A 19,132-nucleotide genomic window follows, 5' to 3' on the forward strand; every position below is an offset into this window, starting at 1 on the left:
AGTGGGAACCAATCCACTTGACTTACTGCCTCATATGCCTTTTGCAAATCAAGTACCTCATTAATCTCCATTTATTCCTTTGCAGCATGTGCATAAAAAGCCTTAAATAGTGTAAGAAGATATTACGATTAAGTAATGCATGGGCTTGATCCTTCATTCCATAAAATGTAGGTAAGTTCTTATTTACACAAATGTGGATGACTCTGCAGGTACTGCTTACTCAAGTGATGACTATTGCTTTGAGCACAGTATCTATCCACTATTACTAGATTCCTAATCATGGAATGCTATTATTCAGCTTTCAACTGTTACTATAACTTAAATTGCACACACACTAGTTATAGCTCAGTGCAGTTTTCTTAAAGATTGATATAGATTTTTCTAAACAAGGAATACAATGCAAGTAGTATTTTCTGCTGAACTTGGAAGTGTGAAAGTAGGTCAAGTTCCATGCCAAAAAACTGTTGGAAACTTCTTTAATCATATGCTGGAATATGAAAATAAAAAATGTTTGGTTTCACCAAAATACATATTCCATATTATAACTTCTTCACATAGTGGTTTTTGTTTATTTGTTTGTTTTTTAATGCAAGCAGTATCTTTGGGTGTCGATGCAATTGTCTCGAGTCTAAGTGCAAAAAGAAGTATCTTATTAAGTACAGCCCTTCTGCTGTACTTAATTAGCAGTTATAAGTACTTTGAAAAAGCAAGCAATGTAGTAATTATTTTTTACAACCCCCCACCCCCCCCTTCACTTCATTCTTTCCCCCATTCTTCTGTTTCTATGGCCTGGCTTTAGTGGAAATTAGAGAAGGGAGGAAAACAAAAAAGATTTCTTGCAGATATCTAGATCGAAGATTAACCATGAGAAGAGTTAGAAGACTAACTCAGAAGTGCTTTGGACCATACTTAGAGATGATGGATTCAACTTCCTTGAAATCTAATAGGCTGATGTCATGATTCTCCTGGTGAGTAGATACACCCACTTCCCTTCTCACTTCGCGATTTCCACCAGGTCCATTAGTTTACCAGTCGAGTAGGTTCATCCACTCCATGCAGCTGGAACATGTCTTCCCATCTGCCAGCATAACAATACCACCAAACAGGCCTCAAGCATATTTGTCTCCTTTCCAGTCCAACTCAGTGACGAGGGGCACTGGCAGTTAAAAGATAAGTGGGTGCTCCTTTTGCCTTGTCTTTATTATTGCTTTTCTCCTTCATTTGAGTAGAGCTAGATTTGTCATCAAAGACACTCTTACCCAGTTTAGCATCAGGCACCCCACCAAGCCACTTGACTCTGGAGTACAGTTACTACAACGAGAGGGCAGAACCAGCCTCTGAGGTGTACATAAAGTCTCCCCATGAATGAAAAGTGTCTGTTTTCTTAATTGCATGCACGAACTTAGTCTCTTAAATTCACTGAACACATGCCAACAATCTTAGTAGCATAAATTGCCCAACCAAATGTGCCTTGCAAACTCCCATGCTCAAGACTACATTTAATCTCCATGGTGAAGCCACTGGGGTCAATGGACCTCCTCTCACTCAGAGCTACTGTGCAAACTGGCTTCCAGAGAGTTATATATTTTAACAGACTGGCTGATTTTTTTTCCATTTTAATATATTGTGTCATGAATTTCATTAATATAATAAGTCACCATTCTTCAAATCAGGTACAACATATTTAATCTATAAAAACTATTTTGTCTCAACTATATAGCAGTTAGTATTCACAGAATCACAGAATCAAAGAACGGTAGGGGTTGGAAGGGACCTCTGGAGATCATCTCGTCCAACACCCCTGCTTGATCAGGGACACCTAGAGCAGGGGGCACAGGACGGCGTCCAGGTGGGTTTTGAATATATCCAGAGAAGGAGACTCCACAACCTCTCTGGGCAGCCTGTGCCACTGCTCTGTCACCCTCACAGGACAGAAGTTTTTTCTCATATTCAGGTGGAACTTCCTGTGTTCCAGCTTGTGCCCATTGCCCCTTGTCCTCTCATTGGGCACCACTGAAAAGAGTCTGGCCCCATCCTCTTGACACCCACCCTTTAGATATTTATAAGCATGGATAAGATCCCCCCTCAGTCTTCTCCAGGCTGAACAGACCCAGGTCTTTCAGCCTTTCCTCATACGAGAGATGCTCCAGTCCCTCATATCTTGGTAGCTCTCTGTTGGGCTTGCTCAAGCAGTTCCCTGTTGTTCTTGAACTAGGGGGCCCAAAACTGGCCACAGTACTCCAGATGTGGCCTCACTAGGGCAGAGTAGAGGGGGAGGATAAATTCCCTTGACCAGCTGGCCACACTCCTTTTAATGCACCCCAGGATACCATTAGCCTGCCTGGCCACAAGGGCACGATCTATGTGGGGAAAAAACCCCAACCCCTCCAAAGCAGAGTATTTTTTAGAATATAGTCTTAAATAAGCTATTCTTTCCTTCTGACAAGATATGCATGTGATCAAAAATATTTCCCTGCACTGCAAAAGTATTCTAAACGGAACAGAGCTGAGGCATTGCAAGGAACTGAAAATAAATGTCTATGGTCTAAAGTTTCAAAATGAGCCTGGTATATCTTTCATCAAGCCATTTATTTACTAGAATTAATTAATCTTAATGCATGATGGAACATACACTTTCGTTAAATATTAGATTGAAGTAGAGAATATGTCAAGTATTGTTTTCCTGAGATGACAACCTAAGAAAACACAGAGCTAAGGGCAGCAGCAGCCAAGCACCCACACAGCCACTCACTGATTCCCCTTTCCCACAGGACAGAGAGAAAAAAGAAGGGAGATAGGAAGACACAAGGATCAGGATAACAGTTTAACAGGTGAAGCAAAAGCTGTGTGCTCAGCTTGCATAACAGTTACTTGGGAAGCCAAACACCACAACTATGAACGTCCCCACTTCATCCTCTTTGTGTCTCTTCCCAGTCTTTTGCCAATCCCCAGCCTACTCACTGGGGATGGGAAAAAGAAGCCTTGACCTCATGCAAGCACTGCTCAATGATAACCCATCCACTGGTGTGTTACCAACACTGTTTTAGTCACACATTCAAAACACAGAACCATTTGGGCTGCTGTGAATAAAATTAACTCCATCCCAGACAGACCCAGTACATACAGCGATTGCTGTGACATTCAACACTCATTCTCCATGCAGCCAAACTTCCTCTACTGCAAAACAGTTGGATGAGATTGTGAACATCTTTTAAATCAAATGTCATCTATCAACAGTAAATCTATGAAGGTTGTCCATTTTGATGCTATGCTATCTATAAGGAATAAAGAAATGTTTGTTATAATTAAGAAGGCAGAAAAATATCCCAGATCATCGTCATCATAAAGTTGGACATCAAAATGTGGTATTGATGTAGCTATGCTGAAGATAAAAGGGAAATATTACAACAATGGAAAATGAACCTATGCCTTCCCATACAGAGTTAGAATATCTTTGCCTACAAAGAAAATTATATGGTGCCAAACTGCAGTTTAGGATATGCTTTTAAATGTCTTTTCTCTGAAAACTTTTTGAAAGTGTATTAAAACAATTTATTTGTTTTTTTACAAATTGTTTATCTGAAGAGCCAATTTATATAAGAGGATGGGGAAACCTGAAAAAATTGATGATTCAGATAAGGCCAAGTTTCTGGTTTGATTACAGATTAATTTTAAATGAAATTATGTTTAAAGTTTATCTGATAATGTGGTTTCAAAAGCTGGTGTTCTGGAAAGTAGCATTTTTATTTCTGCACAATTTTATCAACAGAGGTTTAATTTTATATGCTTTGGGGTTCTAATGACCAGGTCTAATTTAGTAGAAATTTTACAACAAGAACAAAATTCCATGATGCTCAGCAATTAAGAGGAGTGGGGAGTAAGAGTGAGGTTGGCTTAGTATTCTACTATTTTTAATTAAAATTTTGTGATCCAGAAAATAGTACAGATGTAGCTATGTATTATCATATCAATAGGGTTCTAATTGTCTATGCTTGCTTACTAAATGATCTGTTGAATGCAAAATACTGGTTTGATTAATTTTCTGACTTATTTCTTGTACAAAAACTGATCTGAAGCAGAATGTCTCTCTTATTATTTGAAAGAGAAACTTGCTTTCATATATTTGCTGTAAAAAAAAAAAGTATCTAGATGAAAATTAAGTACTAACTGCCTGGGGGAAAATGTTGTTTGTTCTATAAATTGCTAAAAAGTCACTCACTAAGAGAACTTTTTACACAGATTTTTTTTTTAATGCTATGACATACTGGTACTCAAAGATGGCTTGAGGACTTAATAGCCCACACATGCATTACGAAATGCCAAGATACAAAACATGGGTTATAATTTGGTTACATCTTCATTAGTTCATGCAGCAGGAACCCAGACAGTCATGGGGTAAACACCCAACCCTCCCAGACTGAAGACAGAACAGGACAGTATAACCCCCAAATGAATGTTAGAAAGATGGGAACACTTACTGTACATGAAAGAACACCATACCTGAGAAGACATTTTTAGGTTAGACATTCAAGTTTACTTCTAATCCTCGTTTTTTAAATTCTGGTTTGTTAGGACATCCTCTGGAAAGAACTCATGTAATGGATGCTTCCCAAAAGGAGGTAGCTGAGGTTAGCTGACTTGCTTGCCCAAATCCCCTGTTGAATTCCCTGACAGGTTCCTGATCCAGTCCCTGATCAAATGAGCACATCCTAAGGGTTCTGATTAGTTTTCATATTAGCTCTGACCATTACAAAAGGAAGCTAAAAATTCCCCCTGTGTATTCACAATTTACTTCTCAACTTGTGTCGGCTGGCCAACTCCCTGCCAAAACTTTCACTGAAGCATTTCAGACCATTTTATAATAATCACTTCTGGAAAAAGGTCCTAGATCTGCCATGAAGTGCTCATCAATCAGCTTAAAAATTCCAAATTATTTGCAACAAGGTGTTCAGGGCATCAACCGTTGCACTTGTACAGAACAAGTCCTCGCACTTCTAACACTGGTTAGCTGCCCCACTGTGGCTAGAACCCAGCCAGGAACCTTGAGGAGAAATGGGTAGCCTCTTGTGGCTGGAATGAAGAATATTACGCCTGATGATTCAAACTGCAGTTCTTACGAACCACTCCCTTGCTCCCAGAAATTTAATTAACAGCAAAATTAGTAAAGTCACCCAGTGGCCTTTGATCTGCAGTTGAGGAGTGGAAGGTTCATGTGTATTCTATGTGCATCTGAAAGTCAACAGTCCATTAGCAGTCACATAATTCAGCAGCAGTTATTCATATTGCAATCCTGGCTCCTTCTGAAGGCATTGTGCTCCCTTCAAAGTAAAACTGGCCCTAATATATTTTATCCTATTCTTTAACTGATTTCTAGATTACTTTCCACAAGTGGATATGGATATTTACCGCCCAGTGGGCATTTTAAGTGGACATTTTATTTACCTGCACAATGTTACTCCATACACTCCAACCCAGAGCTGCCTCCTCACTACTGCACAGCAGTTAGCTGTTTCACAGTGTGTGCCATATTGTGCTGATAACATCTACTTGCCAAGATACTCCTATGTTTTGTTTTCTAAATTGGCAAAATTTTGGCACCATAGGGGATTATCAGAAATTAAAGCCTATAAAAGACGCTCACAGCAAGTTACTTGTTTAGTGTATGAAACACAAACCAGCACAAAGTACAGTAAGTGGTATTTGACATACAGATGTGCAATATTTTTGTGATGTGGCAGTATATCCTATGGTATTAAGAAACACTGAAAATACATTTAGGAATCATATACAAATATCATCAGGAACTAAAAAAGACTTTTCAGTAAGACCAGTGTGGCTTAATCATCCCTTGAACCCTGTTACAAATTCCAGTGTTTCAAGAAAGCTGGTCTTCTGGAGATGCTGCTCAGGTTATCTGTTGTCTGGCATCATCAGATCATCTCTTATGATTCTGTCAAGTATAGCATTAATTTAAATTACAAAGATATGGACAGACAATCCATTGGAAAACATGAGTAGATCAGACTTCTAGATCAATGACTGAAATGTCTTTAACTGAACATGTATTAATAACTGTTATAAATAATGGTAGATGCATATTACTCTGCTGATTTTATGGTCTGGAAATGCAGATGCTTTAATGAACACTAGAGGGTAAATAATTTATAGTTTGTCTGCAAAAAGATATTGACTAGTAGTTCAAATTATCTAAATATATGTGATAGTTAGCTTTTAAAGACCTGAAGTCATTCCGATGGAAGGTTATCATACTCTAAACTATCCATTCTTTACAGATTGAATTTCTAATCAATCAGTTTCATTGGATACTATTCTAGCTTTGTAAGCTCCATGATCTTTTAAATTCATCTGACATCAGCCAAAAAGTCACACTTAACACTCAAAGAAAACTAAAAATTAACTGACAGCTCTACCTTCTATGTGCCATTCAAATCACATCCATTTCATGGATTAATTTGCTGCCATTTTTAAAAATTCAAACCAGGTGATTAAGGTTGACAGATTTTGTATATTCTAAAATTCATCGTTCAGTACCAATTAGCTAAATTAATATCTGTATCTCTGATTTGAACAGAACTAAAAATCCTCAAGACCTAACTTCTGAAGGGTTCATCCTATCTAGAAATAAACTGGATAACTAACAAAAAAAATTGTTTAGGATGGATATGAAATAATGGAGAATTAAGCAGAAGAAAATAAACTCTTAAATATCCAAATTCCTACTCTTCCTTGTCCTGAGATCAGACAAGGAAGCACACTGTATCATTCTAGCTCCACCTCTAGTTCCCTTAAAAAATCCGCAAAAAATATATGTAACTATTCAACCCTGGGTAAGGTTGCTAGTGTTTATTTATTATGTCCCTAGAAGTCAATGTCTGTTATTTCCATGTTGTCTTTTTCCCCCATCTTCGATAAATTTATGAGTGAGGTCCCTTATTATTTCAAGCATGAAATTGCCCAAGTCACAAAAATTACACTAGCTGAGGAGTTATTCTCAGAAACTCAGGCTTTAGGTATGAAGTCCATGTGGCAGCCCAACTGATTATGTGTATTAAATTCAATTTAACAAATCTTGAACAATACAAAGCTTGAATTTGAAGAGTGAATCTGTGGCTGAATCAGGTTTCCTATTTGAAAGTATTTGTGGTGCCTTACTACAAAAGTCAGATTTCTTAAACGCTCCTTAACAATCTGAGATATTTCACTGTATACAATATGGCTGGACTATTTTAATATGGTTTATTAAAACATTGCTGTTACTGAATAGAAATTAGAGATCCATCACTGAAAACTTTTGCTGTCATCAGTTGTGTTATAACAATTGTTTTATGCACACTACTCTCTTCTTATTGAAGGAATAAAAAATACACAGCCAGATTTCCATTTGAAGCTCATTCTTACAAATGGTTTGAATATTTATTCCATTTATAACTACAAAAGTAACGTAACAAAAGAACACGTAACGTGCAATAAAAGCTGCAGGGAACCAAACAGCCTGAGGTTCTCTGTCTTCACCCATAGCCTCTGGACAGTTTTAGGGAGCTCTCCCCCATACTAGATTTTTACACACCCCAGCTGCAAATTATACGTGTTTTGCTAATATCTCTGCTAGTCCATTAAATCTTCCCCTGAAAAATATCAAGAACATTATACAGAAGGAAGTTCTTATCCTTGCCCTTAAGGTCTCCACATCCTTTCTTCTATCATAAAACATCAGGCAAAATGTATTCACATCTTTTCAACTCTTTATGGGTCCATCTCAGATATTAGTATGGATTTGCCCTCCAGAATACATGGGAAGAAGACGTCTGGTTTTCCCGTCTTGATTTTCTTCCAGAATGAAAAGGATAAGAATGTCCTGGAATATGATATAATTATTTTCATTTCAGTTAGTTGAAATGTCTGCTTGGGGCAGAAGGAAGATGGAAAAAAAGAAAACAAAACTTTGTAAGCACTAAACACCAGTGCTGAAAAGTAACTGTAGTCCTCATTAAAACTGACACCAGAACAATTTTCCTTTGATATATACAGTTTGTGTGTTATTAGAACCATTTACATCTTTATACTCTGAATTACTGTGAGATCTTTCATTACTGTATATTCATTTCTTTCTGTAATCGGATTTATTAAAGCAAAGCATTGCATACACTGATTTATAAGCACAAGTAACAGGCCATACTCATAAATAAAATTTTTCTTCTTAAGCAGACTACTGTCTTAATTGTATGAATAGTGATAAAATGCCAATCGTACCACTAAAATTCCACTGAAAACTCTCTGTGAAATTCTCAGCACTGTGCTTATCTTCATGGCTTTGTGTAAATGAGACATTTGCCAATAGATTCTTTTTACTCCTACAAGCAGACTTAGAACAATTGTTGTGGTTTCTCATAATTATGGTAAGATTTTATTTATAGTTCAGTTGACAGTTCAGTATTGTTTTCTTAGTTTTTACATTTATCTCCTTTTATTCAGTTACTTGTGCACTTTTCGGGTAGCTGTTACTTGCAACCATGCCATCTTACAATATTTTGGGGATGCATTCCTATATCAACACTGTACAGTGTATATGATATAGAGAATCTTGAGCAATTCAAAGGGACACCGTACGTGCAACCACACTAGAAAAAAATGGCCAAATACATCCTGATGCCGTGTTCTGAGGACTATGTGCAGGGACATGTCTGACCTAGAAAGACTGACCTCTCTCCACTGAATTTTGAATCTGAGTCATGTTCAAAATTTCAGTATTTCTGTCTCTAGGTCTTCCTAGTTTGGTTCCACCTCCCTTTTCTAGACTGGGTCAGAAGAGTTAAAGGGAAATTTTATGCCATAACTTTGTGGACAGAATCCTCACTCATTAGACTTCTTTCTTGATATGTCTGTTTTTGCGATATGCCTGTAATTCTGAGTGTCCCTCTTTCAGAATGTCAAAATGGGCTTACCTGGTCTCCAGTGTCTTCAACTATATCTGCAGGACTCAACAACTGTATAAATCAGATACATGCTCCTAAGGGAAAGTACTCAGGTAAGCTGTTATATTCAAAACTGTGTCTTTACTGAGAGTTGGGTTAGATCTTGATTCACCAGACAGGGTTACTTGCAAGGAGACACATAGTATCATGAATTGTCTGCTATATTTCTAAGTTAATATCCAAGATCTAAACCCTTCAAGAAACTAGCAGAAAAGCTACTTCTCTAGGCACTTTCAAACACAATGATTCCAGTCTTTCACTTGACTTTTCACAATGTTCTTCAAGACCAACAAAAATGCTGACTTTCCTAAGAGTGAAATATGATCAGAAAAAAAAAAGGCTCTTACCATCAACTGCTTATGTTCCAGAGGAAAATAGTTGAAGAAGTAGCAAACTCTTTTTCTTTCTGCAAGATAATTTCTGATCTGTCAGCTCACTACAGCCAATATAAATGATCAACATTAATATGTAAGGTCAGTCCATTCTGGGTTTCTTTGATATGATAGCAGATTTTGCTTTGTGGGATGATCAGCACTGCCTCGCACTTATGAGAAAGGAAGCTTTTTTGCCCTTCACAAAAACCCCTCAAGATATACACACGTGGCATCACAACATGATGAAAACTACATAGTTTGAGCTACCACATTTCAGATTTAATATAAAACCAAAAGCAATTTCCTTTCCCAGTGAGGAGAAAAATAAAATCAACTCCCATCTCTGAACATGCTTCACAATGGACATAATGGTTTTTGCTGGTATTTCATGAAAGATAAATCTTCAGCATCAAAAGAGGAGTGATTTTTAATTCAGAATATAAATATTCTCTATGACAACAAGAATTCTGAACTAAATATTCTTTATAAATACAGAGAAAGATGTGAGTGAAGACTGGGAGGACCATTTCTATGGGACTTGACTTAATGATATAGCAAGTCATTAAATTCAGAAATCAGAGAGATATGCTACCAGCCCTAAAATCCAAATGAATCTTCTCTTCTGGTTTGAAGGAACAGTAGGGACCAGGCCAGAATTGGTCAGAAAAGATTATATTACTTCCTTATGCCTGAAACCAACAACCACCTTCCCCTAGCTTCTTTATATTTTCTGCTGCTCTCTAGCCTTCCCAGAGGGTAGATTTGGACCAGGTATAAGGAAGAAATTTTTTACGAGGAGAGTGATGAGGCACTGGAACAGGTTACCCAGAGAAGCTGTGGATGCCCCATCCTTGGAAGTGTTCAAAGTCAAACTGGACAGGGCTCAGAGCAACCTGATCGAGAAAGACGTCCCTGCTCGTGGCAGAGGTGTTGGACTAAATGATCTTTAAAGGTCCCTTCTGACCCAAACCATTCTATGATTTCTCCTGAACCAGAAGTAAACAGCTTGGTTGATAAATGGATTAACAGCAAACAGATCAAAACAGGAGGGGGAGAGATGTTACATACTTCAGTAGCAGTGGGGGGAGGAGGCAAGGAGATATAGGAAGAGGAGAAGCAGGATCCTGTCTACCAGTCAGGTTTTAAATCTCACAGCTCTTCAACCCCTATCTGTCCTCACAACACAGAAAACCAACTTCAGTGGTCCATAATCTGGTTGGGACAGATGACATTTGCACAGACAGAGGGAAAGGAGAAAACAAAAGAGAAGGCAGAAAATAAGTTAACAACTACCACTCCTTTAATTCATAGTACAGTGCACTAACAATTCCTAGGAATTTACAAGCACAATACAAAATAAAAGGAAAAGGAAAAATAACATGCTTCATTTACTGTGTTCAGAGAAACGTCAATCAGATTTCATAAAACTATCAGAGGAGGATAATTACTATCTATCTTTAACACTGCCAGCCATCTGAATTGCTTAATTTTTTATCAACTTCTCCTTTCTCTAATTCTTTGTACTATTATCCTACTTATTATCTTAGGACTATCAATTAAAATTTGATGACAAGGAAAAATCTTGCTACCTCAGTTGGATAGAACAGTATACACTATTGTTGTAATTGGTTAGAAAACAAATCTTAAAGTGACTTTTAAATAAATAAAAACCTACATTTTAATGCTGATATTATGCCCATTTAGTCCAGCAGTGCCCACTTAAATCAGTGGCTTATTTAAGAGGAAAGAATCAATCCTTTACTGGCACAGAGCATAAGCTCAACACAAATATAAGTCAGACAGACATAAGCAAATAGTACTCACACTCTGCAAGTCCATAATAAATAGTTTTCCATCATTCCTACATCTTTCTTGGAAATACTATCCCCAGACACAGAAATATTTATCAGATGTTAAAAGTAGTAAGCTGTAGAAAAGAAATGTCTGAAGGTTCTTCAAGATCAGTAAGATAGAAAATAATATGGGGTATCAGGGAAATTAGGGTCCTGTTGTTATTTTGTAATATAAAGGATATCATCCAAGTACCGGTTGCCAAATGTTGTCTGGCTCCAGATTTTTGAGAATTCAACACAATTCAGTGTGTCCTTTACCAGTTATACCTTTCCTTTATATCTTGCAACAAGAAGGATCAGCACCAGTGTTTTGATAGTTTTTAGTCTATGGAGGTTGTACACTGATCTGACTGACCGTCCTACACCCATAATGACTGACCTACTAACACCAGAGGACTGTTCTACCAGGGAACCAGAGCTGCTTCTGCAACAGGGGGAAAATATTTCAGTCAGTGCACTGACTGTCACATCTTTGCCTTTTGCTCCTTTCCTCACTTGGTAACTACATCATGCATTAAAATTCAGATTCACAGGTAGTTTCATAGAAGTCAGTGATGGTTCTATCATCAACCAACAGGAAAAGGATCAAGCTCTCACTGGACATTCATTCAATGCTGAGGCATCTTTAGCACATTTGGCAGGACAACAGGAGTGGCCTTCATGGCTCCATCTAAAGTCATTAATAGTGACTGACACTGAGAAAATCTGAGAGACTGTCATGCACTGAAAATGGACTTTAATTTTGCTGTATATAGAAGGAAATATGTCACCTCTAAGCAGAGAGAAATAGAGTCACTATTGCAGTCAAACATCTGCAGTGGCTAAAGCAGCAACACTGCCCTTTCACAGAGGCATGAGTATTGAACAATGTCATACTGTATTATGAAAACTCTCAACATAATTCATGGAGAAACCATTAGAAAATGCTTGTATATCTGAAGGGATGATTTGGGGCACTATGACCACTCCACTCTTTTCCCCCATGTTTTTCAAGCAAAGTCAAGGAACCCTTCATTAAAGAAGTAATGACTGGTATGAAATTTTTCCAATGGAAAAATAGCAAAATGGTAAGGACTGGCAGGCTCGAGGGAAAGCTAAAACTTGAGTATTACTTTACTTGTACAAGTTGACCCTCTGCCTCTTATGTCAACTTCTCTTTCTTTCTCTCACTGTCATATTCCACCCTGATGTCCTGTATAATTTAGAAACAAAAAAGGGCTATTTAAAGTGCAATAAATGAAGATTTCCAAAGGATGTATCTAATGAAAATACAGGGCTTTATTTTCATATGTTTCTCAGCTTCACTGAGTAGATCTTTGTTCTGGAGTTAATCGACTCTTTCTGAGCACAGCTTTAATTTTTTTGATCTGTTTGATGTTGCTTCAGCTTCTATTTGTTCAATGACCCACTGACAAATAGGTAAGGAAGGATCACTAGAGCAAAAGTGCTGTAGTTTTCATGCTGGAGAAGAACAGGCACATTCCCTCTTCGGCCACACAGAGGACAATGTGCAGAAAGCATGTTCATATCACCTCCAAGAACATAAGGGTTTCAAAGTAGAATAGCTTTCCGGAGTAGGGAACATAGAAGGGAAAAAAAGGGCCTTATGGTCAGAATAATACAGGAACTGAGATTCTGGAACCATTTGCTTAATTTGGAAAGAAGGGGCTACATTTCAGTAAAAAAAACAAATCCAAAATAAAGGCAAAATTAAGACAAAATTGAGTTGGAACTTTTCAATTTATTTTTAAATTTTTGGTTTAATTTATTCAGAACTTCTCCCAAATAATTTTTAAATCAGAAGGCTTTTTTTCCAAAATATTCAAGTGTCTCATTCTGAAAATATAAATGAGACATTTCTACCTTCATTTTTTCCATTTAAAGTCAAATGCTAAGTAAACACTTTCCACTTTTTCCTTCACTTGTTTCTATAACCTTCCTAACAATCACTTCTATATTTGTATTCTAGATCTAATTTACTTTATGCAATCTGGCTTTTGTTAGTGATGAATTCAGGATGCTCAATGAACACCACTTCATTCCATTCTTCCTAAGGGTGGGACTTCAAAATGGGTTATCAGAACATTCCTGTAGCATCTTAAAAGTACTACCTAAATCACAATAAGACGTGGCTCCATTTAACTGCATCATGTTATGATGATATCATGGGGGATCTGAGTGGAAAAATCTCCCTGGAGCTCTTGTTAGCTTGGGAAACTGCCCAGCTTGCAGCAGTTTAGTATAAAACACTGCACACCTGGCAGAGCATGTCCCCACATCTCCCTGTATACTTCTCTGCTCCAATAACAGATTACTTAAAATAAAAAGGACTTTTTTATTTTTATATTGTTCCAAGCTCCATTCAACAAAACTGAACCTAGGATTTCATTTTCAGAAGTTCTAAACTTTTCTTTTTTAGTCATTAAGTCATGAATAGCAAACAGCATTCTCTGATTTAATACTAAGGACTGTGCTAAGAAATTCATGCATTTTGTCATTTTGATCCCATTGGCCAGTACCTTACCCTGTGAGAGCAGTGGAACAAATGCTACAGTAGATAACACTCAGTATGAGTAAGGAAGGCAAAACCTGGCTCCCTTTTGTGTTACAATATGTAAGGTGTTATTTGGTGGGGCAGCTATGATCTACAGCCATGGACTAGAGAGTCATTCTGACAGGCATTGTACAAGCACTCGTCATCTTCTGGAAGATGCAGATGTTTGACTCTAATTTTACTAATGAGTTTTGTGTAACTGATGTACAGCTACTCTTCTGAAACACATTATTTCCTGGTTAAAACCCCAAAAAGTAGAATCACTGAGTTGTCTCATACAATCTCCTACTTAATGCCACATCGAAAAATTAGAAAGATGGTGGAATTCATGGCTGGAATTCATAATGTAGAACCTTTCTTCCACAGCCTGTAATTTGATCAGATTAGGGTAATCATATTTTCAGATTAAAAGTGGGCCAGCAGAAGGTGGCAGAGGTAAGATATAATTTCCATGAAACATTTGGTACACATTTGGTAGGTTGTTGTTGCATCAATGTCATTTCTTTTGAGGTTGACCTCTGGTAGCTTTTCAAAGGGGTTGAATATAGGAGTTGTATAATATAGGACACTGTTTTATTTGGATATATTTTCAGCTGAAGTGGACAGTCTTTGTTAATATATTCCACTGTGCAATAAAAGTGAACTTTCATATTTTGCTAAAATACATTGTGCTTTAAAACAATATACTTTAAAAAAGAACTGTACCTCATTATCTATACATATAGAATATTACAATAATAGAATCATTAAGGTTGGAAAAGACCTCTAGGATCATCAAGTCCAACTGTCAACCCAACACCACCATGTCTCCTAAACCATGCCCTGAAGTGCCACGTCTACATGTTTTTTGGACACCCCCAGGGATGGTGACTCCACCACCTCTCTGGGCAGACTGTTCCAATGCCTGACCACTCTTTCAGTAAAGACGTTTTTCCTCATATCCAATCTAACCCTCCTCTGAATCAGCTTGAGGCCATTTCCTCTTGTCCTATCGCTAGTGACCTGGGAGAAGAGACCAACACCCACCTCACTATAACCTCCTTTCAGGTAGTTGTAGAGAGCGATATGGTCTCCCCTCAGCCTCCTCTTCTCCACGCTAAACAACCCCAGCTCCCTCAGTCTCTCCACATAAGACTTGTTCTCCAGACCCTTCACCAGCTTCGTTGCCCTTCTCTGGACACGCTCCAGCACCTCGATGTCCGTCTCGTAGTGAGGGGCCCAAAACTGCACACAGTACTCAAGGTGCAGCCTCACCAGTGCTGAGTACAGGGGCACGATCACCTCCCTGCTCCTGCTGGCCACACTGTTCCTGATACAAGCCAGGATGCCATTGGCCTTCTTGGCTGCCTGAGCATACTGCTGGCTCATGTTCAGCCGGCTGTCTACCAGCACCCCCAAGTCCTTTTCCTCCAGGCAGCTCTCCAGCCACTCCTCCCCAAGCCTGTAGCATTGCATGGGGTTGTTGTGACCCAAGTGCAGGACCCAGCACTTGGCCTTGTTAAACCTCATACTGTTGGCTCTGGCCCATTGATCCAGCCTGTCCAGGTCCCTCTGTACAGCCTTCCTACCCTTGAGCAGATCAACACTCTCGCCCAACTTGGTGTCATCTACAAACTTACTGAGGGTGCACTTGATCCCCTCATCCAGATCATTGATAAAGACATTAAACAAGACTGGCCCCAAAACTGAGCTCTGAGGAACCCACTCATGACTGGCTGCCAACTGGATTTAGCTCTGTTCACCACAATTCTCTGGGCTTGGCCATCCAGCCAGTTTTTAACCCAGTGAAGAGTGCACCTGTCTAAGCCATGAGCCACAAGCTTCTCTAGGTGAATGCTGTGGGAGACAGTGTCAAAGGCTTTGCTGAAGTCCAGGTAAACAACATCCCCAGCCTTTCCTTCATCCACTATGCAGGTCAGCTTGTCATAGAAGTAGATCAGGTTGGTCAGGCAGGACCTGCCTTTCATGAAGCCATGCTGGCTGGGCCTGATACCTTGATTGTCCTGCATTTGCCTAGTGAGCTCACTCAAGATGAACTGCTCCATAATCTTCCCCAGTACCAAGGTCAGGCTGACAGGCCTGCAGTTCCCCACATCCTCCTTCCGACCCTTCTTGTAGATGGGTGTCACACTGGCACGCCTCCAGTCGTCTGGGAGCTCCCATTAGTCAGGACAGCTGGTAAACAATGGACAGTGGCATGGCAAGCTCCTCCAACAGCTCCCTCAGTACTCTCCAGTGGATCCCATCTGGCCCCATAGACTTGTGAGTGTCCAGGTGGCTCAGCAGGTCATAAACTGCTTCATCCTAGATTATGGGGGATTTATTCTGCTCCTTGTCCCTGCCTTTCAGCTCAGGGGGCTGAGTACCCTGGCGATAATTGGTCTGATGGTTAAAGACTGAGGCAAAGAAGGCATTCAGTATCTCAGCCTTTTCCTCATCCTTGGTGTCAATGTTCCCCTCTGCATCCAATAGAGGACGGAGATTTTCTTTGGTTCTCTTTTTGTTGTTAACATATTTGTAAAAACATTTTTTGTTATCCCTTACAACAGTGGCCAGATTAAGTTCTAGCTGGGCTTTTGCCTGTATAACTTTCTTTCTGCAAGACCTAACAAGGTGTCTGTACTCTTCTTGATTTGCCAAGCTGTACATATGTCTGTACTGGTCTATTCATGATAGTTTGCCAGTAAGTTGTCAACATTTCCATATTAGCTTGATCTTCTTTATTAACAGAAAAACCAGTCTGCTTTATGAAGGTTCTCCTCATGAAAGTTTCACTGTCTGGTAACACCTTTCTGCTATTCCAGTCAGTTCATATATATATATATATATGAATTTCAGTTAAATATTACAATTACAGGTGAAACTCCTAGAAAGCTCAAGAAAGTCTTCTGAAGATGATAAAAATGAAGTGCATAGACCTTTGGTGTTGGCCACAAAATTATGTCTGTGGTCATCTACACAAGATATGGCCGCAGAAAATAACTTTGTGATCAACATTAATCCTCAAAGAGAAGATGACTAATTTAAGTGAGGTGTTAAAATATTAAACAGTACTTGCAATATTATTTCCTATTGTAAAGATCCAACTACTGTTATTCAGTTAAATATTAAGAGTTTAAAACTCCCCAAAACAACTTAGACAACCTCAAGTCTTTCAGCTGTAAGGACTTTTTTTTTAATCACAAATAGATTTATATGGAAAACCAGAAAGATTAATTTCAAAGAGCCACTGGAGATAAATAGCTGGTATCTGGAATACAACTGAGAAATCCCTAATTAAACTGCACTAAATTCTCATCTCTGAGACACTAAAATAACTCCAGTGGAACTTTGCTGGAATTCAGTGTAATTACTGGTGCTGTACCCCAGTATGAGAGAAGGTAAGATCTATAAAAAGGTTTTGATAATAAAATTCATGCAAGTATTTAATTATATATATAAAAAAAGCATAACATCTCTATAGTCTAAAAAGAATGGTCTGATACATTTGCCCATCCAGTTAAGTCATTGGTGTGTAATGACCATATGTCATATTTCATTCTGTGCAGATTGGACTGTTCTCCTGCAGTGATGAGACACTTTCACACAGACATTGCACCGGGTTGCCTCTAGCAGCGATACCCGGGGCATCTCTCATCCACTGCAGTGAGGAGCAGCCTTTCACAATCACATTCCAGATATCAAGAAACAGCTGCCATATACCCCCCAACAAAAACACTACCCTAGACCTTACTATAGACTTACTAGACCTTACACCCAGAACAGTTGCCAGGACACTGTGTCCTCACACAGCCCTTTGCAACTCCAAATTCACAGAAGGATTTTTGCTTAGAGAAATGATGCTTTAAGTTTCTTTTCTTCCGTCTATACACAGCAGATCCCATATTCAGAAGACCTTGTTTCCTACGTGGCTGACTGACTCTAAATGCATTTGAACTTAACATTATCAAGTACCCACTATGTACGTTATTAAGTAACCTCATCTTTGATCTGAAGATTTGACAGGGCAGAATTATGAAACTATGGACCAGGCTCAGTGGAAAAATTTGAAAGATACCTGTATCTTTGCATGACAATTATTCCACCATAAACATTTACATGTGTGAGACAGGGAAAGAATATACTACCTATATTCAGTTAACCCAGGGTATTTTAAAATTACTTATAATAAACATATTGCAAATATCACACTATGTTCCAAATTAATCATTGGACGAGAAATATGTATTGCGTGCCTTTTTTCCGGGTTCTGACTTTATTGCCCTTTGCCAAATTAAAATTAACCTTAGAGAACTTACTAAGTAATCTGTCCCTGCCTGTAGGAAGATCCCATCCCAGATGGAATTGCATATTTTGCTCAAAGCTTAGCAAAAATTTTATGTAACTCCCTGCAACATTCTGGCATCTACTCAAGAGGAAGCGCAATGCAACTTCATTTTATCTGTTACCAACAATATACCATGTACATGGAAAGACTATTTGTTCGCTTATTTCAGAAACCCTCTTTCAAATACATTAATTTTTTTTTTAAATTAGGTGCAACCATTTCCAGGCCAGCAAAAATAAATATTGTAAAATAAAATATTTTAACATGTAATTATATGCATACAATATTTTAATTTAGAAGTCAGAATTAAAACCGCTAATAATTATACATTTATATCTGAAATTTAGGGTCATTAACATCAACAACATAGTGAACAGACACTTCTATTGTACTATCATTCAGTAATGAGAATTGCAGCTAAATCATTTGTCATTTGTAGTCTTTTTCTTTGGTTCTAGTACATGTTCATGTATATGGTTGTCCTATTTCAACCAAGAGTTTAATAAAACATCATTATCAAAGACTTAATCAGATATATTTGGATGTCTTCAGGGGCTTATTTTAAAGCACTTGATTAAATGCCGAGTTGAATACAGATGACCTGGTGACTTTGGCCTTGGATAAAGTTCTTGTTCGTCTTCTAGATCTTTTTCTAGATAAACATTTTCTGTACATGTGTTTCTGTTATTAATGACATATTTTGGTTGCTCCTTGATGGAGGTATGAATCCATTGTTATGTAAATTTAGTAGCAGTAGTAGCTAGGTCTCTTCAGGATTTAAGAGTTCAAACAGAAAAACCTGAGTGTGAATGGGAATTTTTTAAAAACACTTTAGCAAATACTTGACAACACATATGGTGATCGAGAGAGCTCCCTGAGGACTGGAGGAAAGCAGATGTCACTCCTATCTTCAAGGTGGGCAAGAAGGAGGATCCAGGGAACTACAGGCCTGTCAGCCTCACCTTGGTCCCTGGGAAGGTGATGGAGCAGCTAATCCTGGAAAGTATTTCCACGCACAGTAAGGACAAGAA

At 38.4% G+C, this 19,132-nt stretch overlaps 1 protein-coding gene across 1 annotated transcript in view; it reads right to left on the reverse strand.

Moving 5' to 3' along the window:
• The window catches only part of CNTNAP2 (contactin associated protein 2), a 1,195,621-nt gene that overhangs the window by 1,162,666 nt on the left and 13,823 nt on the right, over positions 1-19,132 (reverse strand). The gene's annotated exons all lie outside the window — the stretch shown is intronic.

The sequence above is a fragment of the Phalacrocorax carbo genome, chromosome 2 (assembly GCF_963921805.1).
Source record: "Phalacrocorax carbo chromosome 2, bPhaCar2.1, whole genome shotgun sequence".
Taxonomy (NCBI): Eukaryota; Metazoa; Chordata; class Aves; order Suliformes; family Phalacrocoracidae; genus Phalacrocorax; species Phalacrocorax carbo.